We start from the raw sequence: 18,155 nt of genomic DNA, 5'->3' as shown, positions 1-18,155 counted from the left end.
AGTGCACGTTGGACCTGTTGCTTTGCACTGACTCTCCCAAGCTAATGGCATGAAGAGTTCCGTGCAAGACCCTCAGAGTCTGACCAGGCAGCCAAGGTTGCATGAGAACAACCAAAGTTAATCCCTGGGCAGGCTTCCTAGAAAGACACAAGAGCATACTAGTTTCTCACTACAGTCCTGATACTCCTCAGATTTCACCGACTACAGAGTCTCAATCCTCTTGAGAGGGAAATGTCAATGAAAAGTTATTTTCCCTGCTAAGGCATAGGAGAAGAAAGCCAAATCAGAGTTTCTAAATGAGAGAACTTTTCAAGATTTACCATGTATGTTACTAAATTGTAGGTACCACCCGTTCCCCTAAGTGATACAGCATATTAAACTCCAGTGAAATGAAGATTTGTAATGAGGAATTCTCTAAATGAGGATAATTAAAAATTTTTTTTAATTTTTTTTTAATTTATTTTGAGGGACACATGGGTGTCTCAGTCAGTTAAACGTTTGCCTTTGGCTCAGGTTATGAGCCCAAGGTCCTGGGATCGAGTCCTGCATCGGGCTTCCTACTCAGCACAGCCTGCTTCTCCTGCCTGCCACTCCCTGCTGTGCACGTGCGCTCTCTCTCACTCTCTGACAAAAACCTTTAAAATAAAATTTTTAAAAAATTTTATGTATTAGAACAAGGTGGGGGGGGCAGGGGGAAAGGGAGAAGCAGACACCTCACTGAGCAGGGAGCCCAGTGTGGGGCTGGGTCCCAGGACTCCAGGATCAAGACCTGAGCCCCAGGCAGACGCTTAACTGACTGAGACACCCAGATGCCCCTAAAATACTTTTTAAAGGAGGTAGACATTGCTCTTGTGAGGAGGCTTCCTCATAGTACAGGACATAGTGTTACAGTCTTGGGTTTGGAGACAATCTGTTAGGTTCAAGGCTATCCACATACGCTTTTCCTCTGCAGTTCTACACATTCTTAGTGCATTCAGCCGCTGACAAAAGCTCCATGCTGGTGGCACTAAAAACCAATTTTCAGTTTTATACAAAAGTTTTGCCTTCCCCCTTCCCATCCTCACCCGCAGAACTGGCCTCTTGCTCAGAGCCATTATCCCCTTTCAATCAGAGAACGTTAACCTCTATAAACCTACTGTAGTTCTAGGAAAACTTGTCACCATATGACCATGGTTTCATATGTGTTGACTTTGATAAATACAGGAAGAGGGTTAATTGTAAGTCATTGTGTTTCTAGGTAACCAATTTGCCTACTGGCTTTAAATGGAGTTAGAGAAGGGTAATTTGTTTGAATCACTGTGTCTTTCCACCTGAGCAATTAAACATTAGGTTATAACCTGCCTTCCCCAACCCCCCCCCCCCCACAAAAGTGAAGCAAGGGAATAGACAGAACTTCACTTGAAAAACACTTCAGTTGCTTGGAACTGGTGCCCTAAAGAGAACCACTGTCTTACGTCAGTCACTAAGAACAAGGCAGAATGCTCCCTGCCCCCTCTTCCCTCCCTTCCTTCCAACCTCAGAGGCCTACGGGTTTGTGCTGCTGCAGGAAGTCCAAGGTATGGAGCCTCAAGTGGTTTACGCTATAGAAGGGAGCTTGAGAAAAGCTCTGGGGAGATGACCGGATGAAGCAAAAGGTTTGTATGGTTGCTTGGCAATAACAGTTGTCAGGGTTGAGGAATGCATTCGTGAGGCTCCAATCATAAAATGATATTCTGGATTAGAGTAGGGTTTGAGCTTTTGCCTTTTTGCTCAAGAGACTGGTAGGTAGAAGGAGAAAATAACTGCACCAATTACAGATACGCTTAAAAGCCTTTGTCTTTTGTTCCCCTCGTCCTATTTCCCTCACGCCTGACAAACCATCATAAATTTGGTATGTATCTTTCCAGTGTATCCTTTTATAGTTTTAGTCTCCAGGCTGGTCTCCACGAATAATAGGCAGTTTTGCTTCACGTCTTTTTGATATTTGCTTGCTTTGTCGCAACATTTGTTTTGCCGGGTAGACCACTTCTAGATGGAGTGCATGTATTCCCCCAGGCTTTCTTGTCTCCCTAAGGCGGTTTGGCTAACACACCGCCGCAGTGAACACCCTCCTGTGCGTGTTTCCTGGGGTACACGAGGCACGTGCAGTGTACTGGAAGCGGGGTGAGCGCCGGAGCTCTGCCACTTACTGGCTCTGTAACCTCCGTCAAGGTGCCCGACCTCTGTGTGCCTGGGTTCCTCCTTCGTAAATTGGGAGGGAAATCATCGTACCCGGCTGCATGGAGTTGGGAGGACTGGCTGCGGTAAGCACTTAGGGCGGGTCCTGGCACATACGCGGGACAAAATTAACGTTAGCCGTCTTCATCCTTCGCAAATGATCAAATCCAGACGTGCAGGGCTGGGTCACACGGCGTGCGTCGCGCAGCGTGAACGTGACTCTCAAATTCCTCCAACACAGTGCTACCCGTTTACGCGGCCACCACTGCTTTCTGAAATTCCCTACTTCCCCACATAGCCACTAACACAAGAGTTTTAAGACTTTTTTTTTTTTTCCCCAACATCATGGGGTGAAAACTGTTAATTTTTATCTTGAGCCGCGTTAGTGCTTGAATACAGTTTGCTTTAAAACGGGATTGCCATCTAGTGGTGGGAAGAGTAGACTGCACGGACACAGCACAAGCCAAATCTGGGTGGCCACACGGGTAGCTTGGGGTACTTTGGGCATTCGAGTCACTACCACGGGTCTGGTTGCTTTAATTCCACTGTGCGAGGGTTCTATTATCTTCCCCTATTTTTAAGCAGCTCGTGATTTTCTCCTCATTTTTTCCAGCACGGCAACATGGAGACCCGTCTGCACAGCCCTGTGCGTGCAGCCTCACAGCCCCACGAATCTGGGTCACTGGCTCAGAAAAGAGGAGTGAGATAAATTAGGAACGAGGCTATTTACAATCTGGCAGGAGACTGTGGCTCCCAGCAGGGCGGGCTTTCCTTAAGCCATCCCAACTCCCCAGTGGAGACGCGCCCAAGTGCCTGCATCAGCCTCAATCCCTCAAACCGCCCCAGAGGGCTGAGCACGGTCCCAAGGACCGTCCTTCCAAATCCGCCCCTCGGACTGTCTGCTGTGAAGACTTAAAATCATCGTCTACAAAGATTTAAAAGTGCATGACAATGTTCAATATTAATCATCAAAGACATAGGTACATTTTTATTATTTTTTTTTAAGATTTTATTTATTAGAGAGACAGAGCGAGCGAGCATGAGTGGGGGAAAGGGCAGAGGGAGAGGGAGAAGCAGGCTCCCTGAAGAGCAGGGAACCCGATGTGGGGCTCGATCCCAGGACCCTGGGATCCTGACCTGAGCCGGCTTAACTGACTAAGCCACCCAAGCGCCCCACATAAGTACATTTTTAAAGATCTGTAATGTTCCATGAAAGATAAAGGTATAAATAAAGCAATATCACTGAAAAGCGTATACAACATGCATTTAATGAAGTACCATTACTAAAATAATGGGATATTAAAAGTTGAAGAAAGCAAACAATCTCAACAACAACAAGCAAAGGTCGGCTGTGATTAGAAACACCCAGCAAGGCTGATCTAGACTGTCCCTTGGCACCACGCTCATGCCTATTTCTTTCTTTTTTTTTTTTTTAAAGATTTTATTTATTCATTCGACAGAGATAGAGACAGCCAGCGAGAGAGGGAACACAAGCAGGGGGAGTGGGAGAGGAAGAAGCAGGCTCATAGCGGAGGAGCCTGATGTGGGGCTCGATCCCATAACGCCGGGATCACGCCCTGAGCCGAAGGCAGATGCCCAACCGCTGTGCCACCCAGGCGCCCCTCATGCCTATTTCTAAGCTGTTATTTGTGTGGACGCCTCGGCCTAAAATAACTTCCCTTCTTCTGTTCAGCCAGATCTTAGTTTTCGAAGTGCTTGGGCCCGAACCCCAATCCTCCCTCAGGTCTCACCAACACTATGAGGAAGGAGATGGTGTAGCATAGACGTTACGGGCCTCAGAACAGGCAGACATTGAATCCAGCCTGCTGCCTGTTTCTGTACAGTCTGTGAGCGAACAATTGTTTTCACATTTTGAAACGGTTGAGACAAATCTAAAGTAGACGATTTAGTGACACAAGAAAATTATAAAAGTTCTAATTTTAGTGTCTAAAAATGAAAGTGTTATTGGAACACAGCGACACCCCCTTGCTTACATATTGTCTGCAGAGTTAAGTATTTGCAACAAAGGCTGTATGACCCACAAAGCCTAAAATATTTGCTCTCTAGACCTCTACAGAAGAAGCTGGCCAACTCTCTGTCTGGTTGAGCGCTGATGGTGGCTTGGGCAGGAAAGGCGGCAGGAGATGCTGGGCAAGAGTCAGACCTGAGATGGGCTTTGGGAGCCTTGCCTGGCCGTTTGGATGGGTAGAGTTGAGGAAGAAGTATCGAGGTGGTTCGGGGCTTGAGCAGGTGGGTGTTATTTGCTGGAATGGGAAACATGAGAGAGAGAGAGAGAGAGAGAGAGAGAGAGAGATAAAGAGGGAGGACAAACCAGGAGAAATCCTAGCTCTTCCCCCATTGCCAACGCCATCAGCTAGCTCTGCTGTGTTATGAATGAGCCCGACATTAGTGGCTTAAAACTTATTTCTCATGAGTCCGAAGACAGGCTCTGGTGTGGGGACTCAGCTGGGGCAGGACGATCTAGGATAGCCCGTGGTTAGCTTAGCAGCAGCTGGGGCCATGGAGATGGCCCTGCGTCTCCCGTCCTCCAGCAGGCTAGCCTGGCTAGCTCACAAGGCAGTGGCAGAAGGGTTCCCGGGAGCAGCAAAGGAACAAGCCCCAGTGCACTGTGCTTTTCAAGCCTGTCTGGGTCCTGTTCCCGGACGCCCCATTGCCCAAAGCAAGTCATGCGACCAAGCCAAGATTCTGGAGGGGGTGGGGGATGGGCAGGGGAACTGTTAATTACACTTATCACCCCTTGACGAGAGAAGCCAAAAAGTCACATTGCAAAGAGAGGGTGGATCCAGGGAAGGGAAGACCTGGGGGCATTTTTACAATCTACCAAGCTGACAGTGTGACTCAGGCAAGTTACCCAAAGTCTGAGCTTCGGTTTTCTCATCTGTAAATGGGCAAGACAACAACTTCACCGAATTTTTATAGGGATTAGAAAGAGCAAATTTTTTTTTTTTAAAGATTTTATTTATTTATGTGACAGAGAGACAGCCAGCGAGAGAGGGAACACAGCAGGGGGAGTGGGAGAGGAAGAAGCAGGCTCATGGCGGAGGAGCCTGATGTGGGACTCGATCCCGGTACGCCAGGATCACGCCCTGAGCCGAAGGCAGACGCTTTTAACGACTGCACTACCCAGGCGCCCTAGAAAGAGCAAATTTAAAGTCCTGGGCATAGAACAGATACCTGAAGGTAGCTGTTTTATTGTGGTAATAAACAATGATCAAGTTTATTCTCTATTGGGTACTAGCATTTCCTAAACTTCGGTCCCTCCTGTGCCACCACCTGGATTTTTGCCGTCTTTGAGGACAACTTAGACTCGTATTTACACAGTATTTCTCTTTAAACAGGTTCGCTTTTTTTATTTAAAGAATTTTATTTCAGGGCGCCTGGGTGGCTCAGTCGTTAAACGGTTAAGCATCTGCCTTCAGCTCAGGTCAGGGTCCCTGGGTCCTAGATCGAGCTGCCTCAGGCTCCCTGCTCAGTGGAGAGTCTGCTTCTCCCTCTCTCCGCCCCTCCCCTCCCACTCGTGTTCTCTCACTATCTCTTTCTCAAATAAATAAATAAAATCTTACAAAAAAGAATTTTATTTCAAAAGCAAACTTCACCTTACTACCACAATAAAAATAGGCCATGGCTTGCCATAAATAGAAGGCAACCATAAAGTAAATACAGTAAAAACAAAGCAGTGCTATTAACCCTAACTCAGTTCTCTTGCTTTGCAAAAGGCCAAATCTGAGGTCTGCTATCTTTTTGTTAGAAGAGGGTATTCAAGGGGCGCCTGGGGGGCTCAGTTAGTTAAGCAGCCGACTCTTCAATTTCAGCTCAGGTCATGATCTCAGGGTTGTGGGATCAAGCCCCTCGTCAGGCTCTGCACTTAGTGGAGTCTGCTTGGGATTCTCTCTCTCTCTCTCCCCCTCTGCACCCCCCATCTTAAAAAAAAAAAAAAGAGGGTATTCAAGAAAAAGGTGCCAAAGAAAACCTGCAGAGGTTTTCTTCTCCTTCTAACCAGCAGGATAGAAGACTCGCTGTGTTATCTCCAGAGCAGCACATAAAATGTGCAGGACAGAAATGGTCTGAAGTTTTAGGAAACGCGAGGGCAGACCAGAGACGAGGAGAGAATCGCTTCCCACCGTCATGAAGGCTCAGTGGGCCTTCGAAAGGTAGTAAGAAGAGAGAGAAAAACGGGATGTGGGATAAAGACCCGGGAGTGCCTCAGGGACCTGCCACTTTCTAGCCTTATAACATCTTGGCCTAGCTGATTGACATTTGGGGCACCTTGGTTTCCTCAACTGAAAATGTAGTTGGGAGCATCATACCTGCCTCACAGAGTTGCCGTAAGCACCCAGCATGAGTCTGTATGTCACATTGCTTCTCCATCTGTAAAGCGTAATCTACGCAGAGCAGATCGTAAGATATTCCCAGAGGCTAGGCATGAAGAGGGGGCACAAGGAGATGCCAGTGGGCCGTAGAGGACGGGCCACCAGGACACATGACCAAGAGTTGGCTCACTCCCCTCCCATTTGCTCTTAAAATCAAGGAGCCAGCCAGTCGTAGAGCCGGGGTGGGGAGAGAGGGCCTCCCCAACCACCTTCCAGCTCCAGGACCTCTGATTTGTCACAGGGCCATTGGCCAGCTTGCCCTCCTAGCCTTGCACCTCACGTGCCACCAAAGGATGTGGCATTGACTGAGAGGCCTCGGCCCCCTTCCGGTGTAGGCTTCGGTGATGAAGGCCCGGGAACAGTTCACGGATTTAGAATTCCAGGCGTCCAACACCCCACAAGGCAGCCACCCGATGAGTGCAGTAGTACACGTATGTGACCCTGAAATCATATCTGGCTCCCAAGACCCCACTCCTGCTCCCTGCTCGGCAAAGGTCCCCGGTGCCCTCAGTGGTGATCCGCCCCCCACAGCCTTTGACACGGGCCTTTGCATCAGTGTTCGCAGGATCCACTTTATATCCGTCTCCCCCGCTAGACTATGAGCAAGGGTCCGGATTCACATGCAGAGCGCCTGACTGGGGCAGGCGACAGACGGTGCTGCTTGGCGGAGAGACGCCGCCCGGCCCTGCCCGTCCCACCTCCGCATTCACTGTCAATGATGGCTGCAGTGCGCTGAATGTTTGTGTCCCCCCCCGAATTCATACATAGAAGCCTTCATCCCAGTGTGATGGGATTGGGAAGTGGGGCTTTGGGGGGATGATGAGGTCATGAGGGTGGAGCCCCGGGGGTGGAATTGTTAGTGCCCTTCTAGGAAGAAGCCAGAGAGCTAGCTTGCCCTCTTCCCACCAGAACGCAAGAAGGCGACGGCGGCCTGCAACCCGGCGGTGGGCGCTCACTAGAACCCGACCACGGGAGCACCCCGGTCTGGGCCCTCCAGCCCCCAGAACTGTGAGGCAGAAATCTCCATTGTTCACCAGCTCCCCGGGGCGTTGTTCGGGCAGCCCAAACTAAGACAGACGGCTTCTTCCAAGAACCTGAGCGTGATCTGAAGCTTTGGTCTAGCCGCAGGGCGGCCTCCGTTCCACGGACTGAGGCCCCCGGGGGGCCCCCCTTCGCCAACGGGAGAAACAGGAATCGGTGGATGAACAGCCCCGCTTCCTCCCACCTCGGACAGGACAGCCGGGGGTGTGCTGTGCCCAGCCGCCCGCAGCGGTCACCCCTCACCGCGACACCGCACCCCGTGTAGCCTCTCTCCTCTGCCCTGCTTCCCTGCCGCGCCACCTGTCACACTGCGCGGGGTCCAACGAGCTCCTGTCTCGGAGTCTGCTGCTGGGACAGTTGGTGAGTTGGTTGATGGCTGTAGCGGAGGACGCTTAGCAGCAAAGAAAGAAATGGAAGCCAGCTTGCCCGCTGTCCCGGAGCACATGCTGTGGCTTCCGCAGTGTCTAGACTACGCTGGAGCACGTGCACTGCCGACAGCTCTGGCACAGGAAAAGCACTTCTCAGCTGTCCCCACCATCCTGCTATTTGTCATCCCATCCATCTGCTGTCCCCACGAAATGCTCACCCACGTCAGCTAAAATGGTGTACTGGGCTTGGAATCCGTTGAGAAAATGTCAGGCCGATGGAACAGAGGAAAGCACCGAAATAGCAGCTGTACACACCGTGGGGACCACACAAATCTGCCCCTTGGCCTGGCGGGCAGGACTCAGGGAGCCTGCAGGCCCCTCCTGGGAGGTCGTTATGGGGGTGGGGGAGGTGCAGGGCGGGCCCTGGGAGTCATGAGGAGCTGGGGCAGGGCCCTCCCCTCTGTTCTTCCACCTGGCCCCTGGGTGCTCTTTGCCCCTTCCTAAGCCTGGCTTTGCGTCCCCTCCTGCTTCTTGCCCCCTTGTCGGGGACACGGGGGGAGGGGTCCCCAAACACAGAACTGGACTTGTTTAAAGTTGCTGCTGATTTTTAAATGTTTATGTTAGTCTTCCAATCAGCATTCCCTGTAGAAAGAGCTCAATAAAAATGTGTCGATTTCATGCCCTGGGTCAATGGCAGGATGTACCTTACCGGACAGCATGTGGCCCGACGCGCTGGGGATGGGCTGTTCTTCCTCTGAGGAAAAGGGCCCTTCTGAAACCAAGGCTCTTCTGATCTTAGGAGAGTGGATACTTATTATATTCATTCAACACGTTCATTCATTGTTATTCATTCATTCGCGAGTTATTCATTCACGGAGCGCCTGTGCCCAGCGAGGCACTGTCCCGAGCTCCAGGAATGAGCTCAGTGAGCAGAACGAAGAAGATTCCCCCCCCAGCGGAGATCACGGTGGGGTGGGAGAGAGGGCAGTAAACAAACGCCCGGACCAATGGCAGGAAATGTGAAGTGGGGTGAAGGAGAAGCCGAGGCAGGGAAGGGACAGAGACCACGGGCTGGGTGGTCAGGGAGTGTTCAGGGGAGCTAGTGCTGCAGTACAAACCACCTCAAAACGAAGGGCTCCAAACAACAGTCTTTGTCTTCTCTCCCGAGATTCTGTGGACTGACTGGGCCCAGCTGGGTGGCTCCTCGGTTCCCCACAGATCTTCGCTGGGGCTGTAGTCTTCTGAGGCCTCACTGAGTGGGAACGTCCAAGACCACTCACTCCCACGTCTGGTGTCTGGGCAGGGACAGCAAGAAGGCTGGGCCCCGCTGGGATGCCAGCACAGCCCGGCCCGTGTCCAGGTAGTCTCAGGGCCTTTTCCTGCCCGGGTGGCCTGTCCAGATGGCCCTTCCACGTCCTGGCCTTGCCAGCAGCGTAGCCAGACTTCTCCCATGGCAGCCCAGGGCTCCCCAGATTCAAAAGGAGCTGCCAGGCCATCTTCAGGCTCAGGCCCACCGTTGGCACAGCCTCCCTCCTGACACATTCTGTGGGTTAAAATGGGTCACAGGGCGGCATAGATTCCGTGTGTGTGTGCAGGGGGGCATGCTGGGCAGGGGGCACTGGGAGGCAGCGCTCGCTGAGCGTGGGACGTGGGAGCAGACAGCAGAACAAGGTGGACGAGTGAGACATGTAGCGATCGCGGGCATACAAAGGCCCTGAGCCAGGAGCGTGCTCGGGGTGTGTGAGGACAGGAGAGTCCACCGAGGCAGGAGCTGGGCCGTGAACCATGGGGCCCACAGGCAGCTGGAGGCCAGACCACCTCAGCGGCACAGGCCCTACAAAGGGACTTGGGAGCTGGCTGTAGTGTGATGGGAAGCTCGCGAAGTGCCGTGGTCCACAGCGGTCACCTGATCCCAACGCCGCCGGGTCCTGACTGTGGGTCAAGACTCCCCCTCAGCTTCTCACTCCGGCCTCCCAGGATCAGGCTGTTTAACTGTGGCCCCTTCCCCTCGCTCTCTCCCTGCGCCTTCTCTGACCGATGATTCCTCCACAGCACTCAGCACCAACTACATACATGACATGCGCTCTTTCATCTCAGCTGTGGTCTACCTTTTCTCTCGAGCATGTACACTGGAAACAGGCTGGGGTTTTTGTCCATTCTATCTGCACGCCCGCCGCTAATATCTGCTGTAGGAATGACAATCAGGTGAGCCTAGCACACGTCTCCTGCGGGGACCATGTTCCTGGTAAATACTGAACGACTGAATTAATTTGGCAACAAACTAACTTTTATAGTTAGACTGCGCTTATCTAGAAGTTACCTTCCAGTAAGCAATTATCCAGGGAAAATGAAAAAGAAAGGAAAAAAGCCTTCAAAGCAGCCTCAAGAGTGACTAAAGGTCACAGGACAGCCCCTGAATTTACTATTTTAGTGTGCTTGATAAGCCGGTTATGGAGCAATTGTGGCCTGGAAAGATCTGGACTAAAGAGGGAGGGCCTCTGCTAGGACAAAAGGAAAGCGACACCTGCCAGTGAGGGGAGGCAGAAAACTCCAAATGCACACAGAAGGTGTGGAGCCGAGCAGTCCCGATGTGGGCCCGTGGGCCACGGAAGCCATGCCCACACGTGGTCTGACGACAGGCCACATGTAGAATGATGACTAAGTCACTTCCAAAAGGTCAGACTGTGCTCACTGTGCTCTATTTAAATTTTTTTTTAAGATTTTATTTATTTATCTGAGAGAGAAAGAGGACACGAGCAGGGTGAGGGGCAGAGGGAGAAGCAGACTCCCCGCTGAGCAGGGAGCCTGAGGCAGGGCTCGATCCCAGGACTCCGGGATCATGACCTGAGTGGAAGGCAGATGCTTAACGACTGAGCACCCCGGGCGCCCCACTGTGCTCTAAGATGAGGAGAAAGATTTTCTATCTGAGAAAGATTTTCATTCAAAGCACCCCCACTACCTCTCACCGCATCCCCCCCTTCCCTAGGCAACTCCTTCTTACTCTCCATGGCGGGGGTGGGGGGGTGGGGGGGTGGGTTCTTGTTCACACCCCAGCTTCTGCACTGGTGTGCCCAGGGCTCTTCTCACGGCCTCGGACGACCGCGGCCAGCCTCCTGGATTCATCTTTATTCATCTTTCTCTGGTCATGTAACACTCACATTCCTCCGCCCCAGACACCCCACCACCTACTCACCTGTCCTCGTGCTCATGAGACCCTCGGACATTTCTGATTCCCTGAGGCCACGCCTCCCTGACCAGCGACGTGCAGTCACTCCATCACAGCAAAGGGCTCCACGATGCTTCCAGATGCTCAGGCCAAAAACTTTAAAGCCGTTCCGGACTCCTTGCTTTCTTCTCAAGCTAGAGTGCCATGTCATTCATTACATACACTAGAGCTGTCCCGGACAAACCAGGATGTGTGGTCTGGCCGTTAACCCACATCCAATCCATTAGCAAACGCAGCCGGCTCTACTTTTAAGTACGTATCTAGCCTCCGGCCATTCTCCCGACGTCCTGCCCTATCACCCTGACCCAAGCATCCATCCTGTCCTGCCCGGATTTTTGCAAGGCCTCCTAACTGGTCTCCCCACTTCCACCCGTGCCTCCCACCTCCAAATCTGTTCTCACAGCAGCCACAGCAAGCCCATTAAAGCCTAAGTGAGATCACGTTACTCCTCTGCTCAAAATTCTCAATGGTTTCCCTACTCATTCAGAGGAAAAGCCTCGGTCTTTACCATAGCTTTGCCCTTGCCGTTCCCTCAGCCTGGATCGCCTCTGCCAGGTAACTGCAGCGCGTGCTCCCACTTCCTCCAGCCGCGTGACCCTGCTCCCTGCATAAAACACCAGTAATCTCCACCAACATCACCTATGCCTCCCCACCCCAGCCCTCCTTGCCTAATGCAACAGACTGCATTTTCTAAAAATGGCCATTGCAACTCGTGTGGTCCCACAAACTCTTCTAGAAGCACTCCTCCCATCAAAAGGGAGTCTTAATCCCCCTTCCTTTCCATATGGCTCCGCCTTAGGAACTCACTTCTAACAGATAAAATGCAACCAAGTGACACCTGCAGGGCTCCGGAGATGGGCTCTTCCTAGGTGATACAGCCTCCTCCTGACTGTCTCTCCGGACCTTCTGCCTGGGAACCCAGCATGCCAGAGGAAGCCCCAACTAGCCTGCCCAGAGAGACCAGAAGGGGAGGAACCAAGGCCCTAGCCAACAGCCACCATTACCCGCCCGCTGCACGAGTGAATCAGCCTTCAGGGGGTGCGCAGGCCCCAGGCTTCCAGTCTTACAGCTCCGGCCCTGGACATCATAGAGCAGAGAAAAGCCACCCCCTCGCCCTATTCTGTGCCCCGACCCACAGAACTCCCAAGTGCTGGCACTGTTTGTTCCACAGTCATAGTAACTGAACACCAAATTTTTGATTTTTCTCTCTATAAGCTAAGACCGTATGTATTTACTTGGTTAAATCTTGTGTCTCCCCGTAAGAGAATGGGAACTCCTGGAGGGCAGGTACTTGCATGTTTTTCCCGAGCCTCAGTATCTAGAAAAGTACTTGGCACACAGCGGGCCCTCGGTAAATACTTGTTGAACAAACGAGTCTTTGCTAATTAAAGAAAACTGCTCCGTACTATAATTGCAACACCTTCCGCTGAGGCACGCGACCTTTTCCTGAAGAAAGCGTTCTCTGGTGTGTTTTGGACCAGCTCCCTGTTAAAAAATATCTCTTGTCAGCCATCTGGAAAATGATAAAGTTGGATCTATACCTCCCACTAGACGCCAGGAAACAGTCCAAACGGATCAAAGATTTATACGTGATAAAACGAAACCATTAAAATCCTAGAAAAAGGCACGACAGAATTCCGATATAACCTTGGAGTGGGAAGGCCTTTCTAACGACGACTCAATCTCTTGCAGCCATAAAAGAAAAAGATGGATCAATTCAAACTGCATGAAAATCACGAAACTTCTGTTTGGCCGAGAAAAAGCAGCATGAGCAAAATCGAAAGATAAATGACAATCTGGGAGGAAAGCCAGTAGCTTCCATCACAAAGAGCTAAACTTCCTGATATATTTAAACAAACAAACAAACGCCTCGAGGTTGGACAGAAAAAAAGAGGCCAACAACTCGGTAGAAACATGGCCATTCAAGGCAATGCGCAGAAAGGGCCCTTAATTGTCTGAAAAAATGCTCAACATCTTTCTCTCACACACAATGAGAGACATGTAAAGTAAAACCACACTGAGCAACTATTTCTCGCCCATCAGATTGGCCCAAATCCCAAACCGTGGCAAATGACGCTGGCAGGGTGGCGAGGAGGGGGCTGTTCTCACGTGTCACTGGTGGGACGGCGAACTTGCCGTATCCATCAGTGTTACGGTGGGTATACCCTTAGCCTGAACAATGACATTTCCGGGAGCTGATCCCACCGATCGGTCTGCACATATGTGAAACATCATGTATATGAAATCCCTCACCTCCCATTCTTCAGAGCAGCCAAACACGGGCAACAGCATAAACACCCATCGGTAGAAGATCGATAATCTTCATTACACATGCATACAACACAATACTAGAGAGCTGCAAAGAAGAATGAGAACTTTGTTGTCCTATTATAGAAAGAGCTAACAGATGCATTGTAAAGAGGAAAGTGCAAGGTTCCAAACAGGACGCATAATGTTATCTAATTTAAAAAAAACCTGGAGGGGCGCCTGGGTGGCACAGCGGTTAAGCGCCTGCCTTCGGCTCAGGGCGTGATCCTGGCGTTATGGGATCGAGCCCCACATCAGGCTCTTCTGCTATGAGCCTGCTTCTTCCTCTCCCACTCCCCCTGCTTGTGTTCCCTCTCTCGCTGGCTGTCTCTCTCTCTGTCAAATAAATAAATAAAATCTTTAAAAAAAAAAAAATAAAAAAAATAAAAAAAACCTGGAGAACAACAATACTTCTATTCCTGTGTGCTTATACATGAGGAAAGAGACTCAAGAAAGTGACACAAGGGGTGCCTCGGTGGCTCAGTGGGAAGAGCGTGCGACTCTTGATCTGGGGGTTGTGAGTTCGAGCCCCATGTTGGGTGTAGAGAGTATGTAAATAAATAAATAAAAACTTAAAAAAAAGAAAGTTACAGAAGAAGCTAACAGGGGTTGACTATAATGGTAGAGAGGCTTGACAGATGCGGGACAGATTTGGAAGGAAGACTGTTTTTGGGTATGCATTTTAATATATATATATTTTTTATTTCTCCCCAAAACACAACATAATTTGCAGGGAGTGATTCACTCCTTCAGCTCTAAAAGAGGTCCCTTATCAAAAAGTACATAATCCATGGAGAAATAGCCAGAGCTCACAGACCTCAAGCTTCTTCACCCCTAACAGTCCATTCCTGTGATTACACCCCCAGCTGCTTAGAGCACTGGCAGCTAAATGGCCCAGTGGTCATGTCCTTTTCCTGCTCCCCACCAGGGATAACCCAAAGCCAATGACTGGTTCCCTGGCCTCAAAGAGGGACAGCGTCTATAGTGCCATTCACCCTCCAGAGTTGCCCTGGGATCAAGCTGAGGCTAGACTCCAGGTGAGCCCACATCTTTGCATGGTTTATTCCTATTGTAACTTATTTCCATCTCCTCCTTACTGGTTTCTCCTGAGAGCCTTTCCCAAGAAATCACTTAGCCCAGAATCCCTGTCTCAGGCTCTGCTTCTAGAAACTCAACCTGAGACATCAATCAAATACACCACCTTAATTGATAACAGATCCCTTTTTCCAAAACGCACCACCAGTAGGCACTTCTGACCAGCACATGCGTGAGTTTCCATACTGTGCTGACCTAATACCAACCAAAGGTGGAGCTCCTGCTGGCTGGGCTTCACACAAGTTCATACATGGCTTTCGATGCGGGATAGACAATATTGACAATAACTCATGCATGCACGCATATGCCCAGCACCCATGGACCTAAGGTCCCGAGGACCCCAGCCTGAGAAATAGTTCCCTTGAAATCATGATCCCAGACACTTTAGCTGGATTTCCTGACAACTCGCTGAGAGTAGGACAGGCAAACAGGGTTGGGAAGAGGGGGCCAAAGGCTAGAGTGAATGTCAGCTGGCTTTGTCTGCTGTCGCAGAGACTTCGAGATGTCCACCACAATCCATTCCCTGGTCCTGGCATACAAGAGTGCTAAGGCTGAAACGGCTGCATTTTCCTGCCCCTCCAGTAATGTGGCAAATCCTCACCCTGGAATGGGAATGGAAGGGCTATGTTGCCCTGTCTGGGCCAGCAGCTTCAGATAGTGGCTGTGACCCTTCCACACCTGTACCAGACCAGGACCACACCCCGCACCACCCTGCTCAGGTCTCGGCACTCGGCTCTCTGTGCTAAAAACTGCTTACGGCCAACCCCTGTTAACTCTGCCTGACAGCTTCTCCTGGCATGGGAAGCATGCTTGGCCAGGGCAAGCTGGAAGGGCCCAGAAATGAAAGTCCCCAATGCCAGCACCCTCAACTAAATCCCCAGGGATGCGGAGTTAGCGGACCAATGGTTTCCTATGCTCTCAAGTGCGCTAACACTGAGGCACGTCTCTACTGTTTCCCAGAAATCCCCACTCGGATCAAGCTCCCATTCCCACAGTCATAACTTCCTTGATTGTATTCCCTTTTTTGGCTGTCTGCTCTCTCCTATCACACTTCCCCACTCCTGCTACAGATGCTTTCTGGGATCGCCTCCTAAGCAGTTGACTTGAACTTGAACCCTTGCCTCAGAACCTGTGGAGAAACCCAAAGCAAGCAATTCTCCCACCAGACGAAACCCACAGAGACTCAGCTTCAACCATGCAAATGATAGAGGTGTCCCGGGGCGTGGCACAGCAACAAAGGAAAGAAGTCCAGGGTTCTGGGGGGCCTGGGTGGCTCAATCGGTTGAGCATCTGACTGTTGATTTCGGCTTGGGTTGTGATCTCAGGGTCATGGGATCGAGCCCCACATCGGGCTCTGTCCTCAGGGTGGAGTCCATTTGTGATTCTCTCCTTTTCCCTCTGCCCCTCCCCCTCACTTGCTTGCTCTCTCTCTCAAATTAAGTAAAAAAATCTTATTTACTTATTTAAGAGAGAGAGAGAGAGAGAGTGTGTGCAAGCACAAGCAGGGGGAGGGGCAGAGGGAGAGGGAGAAACAGACTCATTGCTGAGCAGGAAGCCCGATGTGGGGTTCGATCCCAGGACCCTGGGATCATGACCTTAGATGAAGGCAGACACTTGACTAAGCCACCCAGGCACCCCAATAAATAAATCTAAAAAAAAAAAAAAAAAAGAGGAAGTCCAGGTCTCTGAGTGACAGCATGAGGACAGCCACCACCAGCCCAGAACTGCTAGGTGAGAAACAATCTTCTCTCTTCTTAAAGCCACAGAATTTGTAGGGAATCTTTGTTACAGTAGCTGTGCCTTTTCCTAACTAGGAAACCCGCCCAACATCCATTTCCTCTCTCATCACGACACCCGTTTTTCTGCTGGGGAACCACTTTCCTACTCCCAGGCCAGTGGTGTAGCTGACCTACTCATGCCACCCTGGCTTCGGGGGAGGCAGGAGCATATGGCTCAGGCCCGGGCCAACAAAGCCCCCTAACTCCCAGAGCACAGTGACGGTATCAGGGATAGACCCAAGAGCCAAATCAGGCCACTAAGACACAAGAAGCATCAGCCCAAGATCTTTGGCTGAAAGACAAACCCTTCTTCTGCTGAGCTGCTGTGCTACAGGAAAGGAGTCCAGAGCAATGGGTGGCCATGAGGCCCCCACTTGAACCTGCCTGAGAAAGAAGTCACCTGTGGGAAAACCAGATATAACACAGACAGAAAGATGAGTGATAACATGATTTAAGCACCTAGATCCAGCCATCCCTGAAGCTGGAACAACCCTAGATTTGTCAGCCAATACATTCTCTTTTCTGTTAAAGTCATTTTATTTTTTTAAAGATTTTTATTTTTGCATAATCTCTACACGCACAGGGCTCAAACTCACAACCCTGAGATCTAGAGTTGCATGCTCTACCAACTGAGCCGGCCAGGTGCTCCGGTTAAAGTCATTTTAAACTGAGTTTCTGTCACTTACAAGCAAAAGAGTTCTGTTTAATAAAAATCTATCGCAGTCAGTGGAGCATTCGGCTCTTGATCTCAGGGACATGAGTTCAAGCCCCAGGTTGGGTATAGAGCTTACTTAAAAAAAAATTTTTTTTAATAAGTAAATAAAAATCCATCCCTAGAGGGAACATCATGTCAGCTAGTTCACAATTCCCTGTGCAAAGCAGGCCACAGGCCACCTGCCCCAGCTAGTCGTTTAGACATTCCCTTATAGGAACACTCATTTTTGTTGTCAAAATTACCCAGATAACTGTGGAAAGCAAATCAAATGTAGCAAGCGCTAGGAGACCTGCCAGGACGTCAGCAAGCAGCCGCCCTCAGTGCTGGCCGTCCCAGACGGCTACACCACGTAGCCTTCGCAATACCCCACCTGCTGCTCTGGGTCCCAAGCGCATCTCCAGCCGCTGCGGATGCTTGGACGTGGCCATGCAGACCACATGGTGCTGCGGCCTCGGCCCAAGCTCCTGGACCTTCACGCGAGGCAGAGCAGGACCATGACGACCCTTCAGGTTGCTCCGGGGCGCTGAGCGTTGCCGTTCAGAGAAACCAGAGGGGTGAGGATCTCCCAAAGCCTGCCCTAGTCTCATGCCCGCCTCTTGTGTAGTCCAAACTGAACCTGGGGAGTTTTCTTTCTTTTCTTAAAGGTGGGGAGAGCGAAAGGGGGATTTTGACCAGGTTCAGGACTCCCAGCCCTTTCCTCCGGCCACCAGCCGATGGCCCCTGTGGTTGCCTCATCTGCTCCTGGGTACCGGGACGCTGACCCCCTCAGGAGTGCTCTGAGGACTGTTGCAGAGAATGTTCTGCAGCCAGGGGTGCCAAGCTGGGTGCCCCACATCATAGGTGCTCCACAGAACGTTTATCTCCTCCCCTCAAAAAGAAAAGAGAGGACTAGCAAAGGAAATGTTAACTCAAGTTATAGACCATGCCACTGGAATTGTCCAGATCTTGGCATAATGCCTGGCCCACAGTGTGGGAAAGGAGGACGTTGGCGGGTGGGGGTATGGGGGAAAGAAGCAGAGAGAGAGGTGGTAGGAGGAG

Source organism: Ursus maritimus, unplaced genomic scaffold (assembly GCF_017311325.1).
Source record: "Ursus maritimus isolate PB19 unplaced genomic scaffold, ASM1731132v1 scaffold_22, whole genome shotgun sequence".
Taxonomy (NCBI): domain Eukaryota; kingdom Metazoa; phylum Chordata; class Mammalia; order Carnivora; family Ursidae; genus Ursus; species Ursus maritimus.
The sequence above is the reverse complement of the archived record's forward strand: the minus strand, read 5'-3'. Positions refer to the sequence as shown.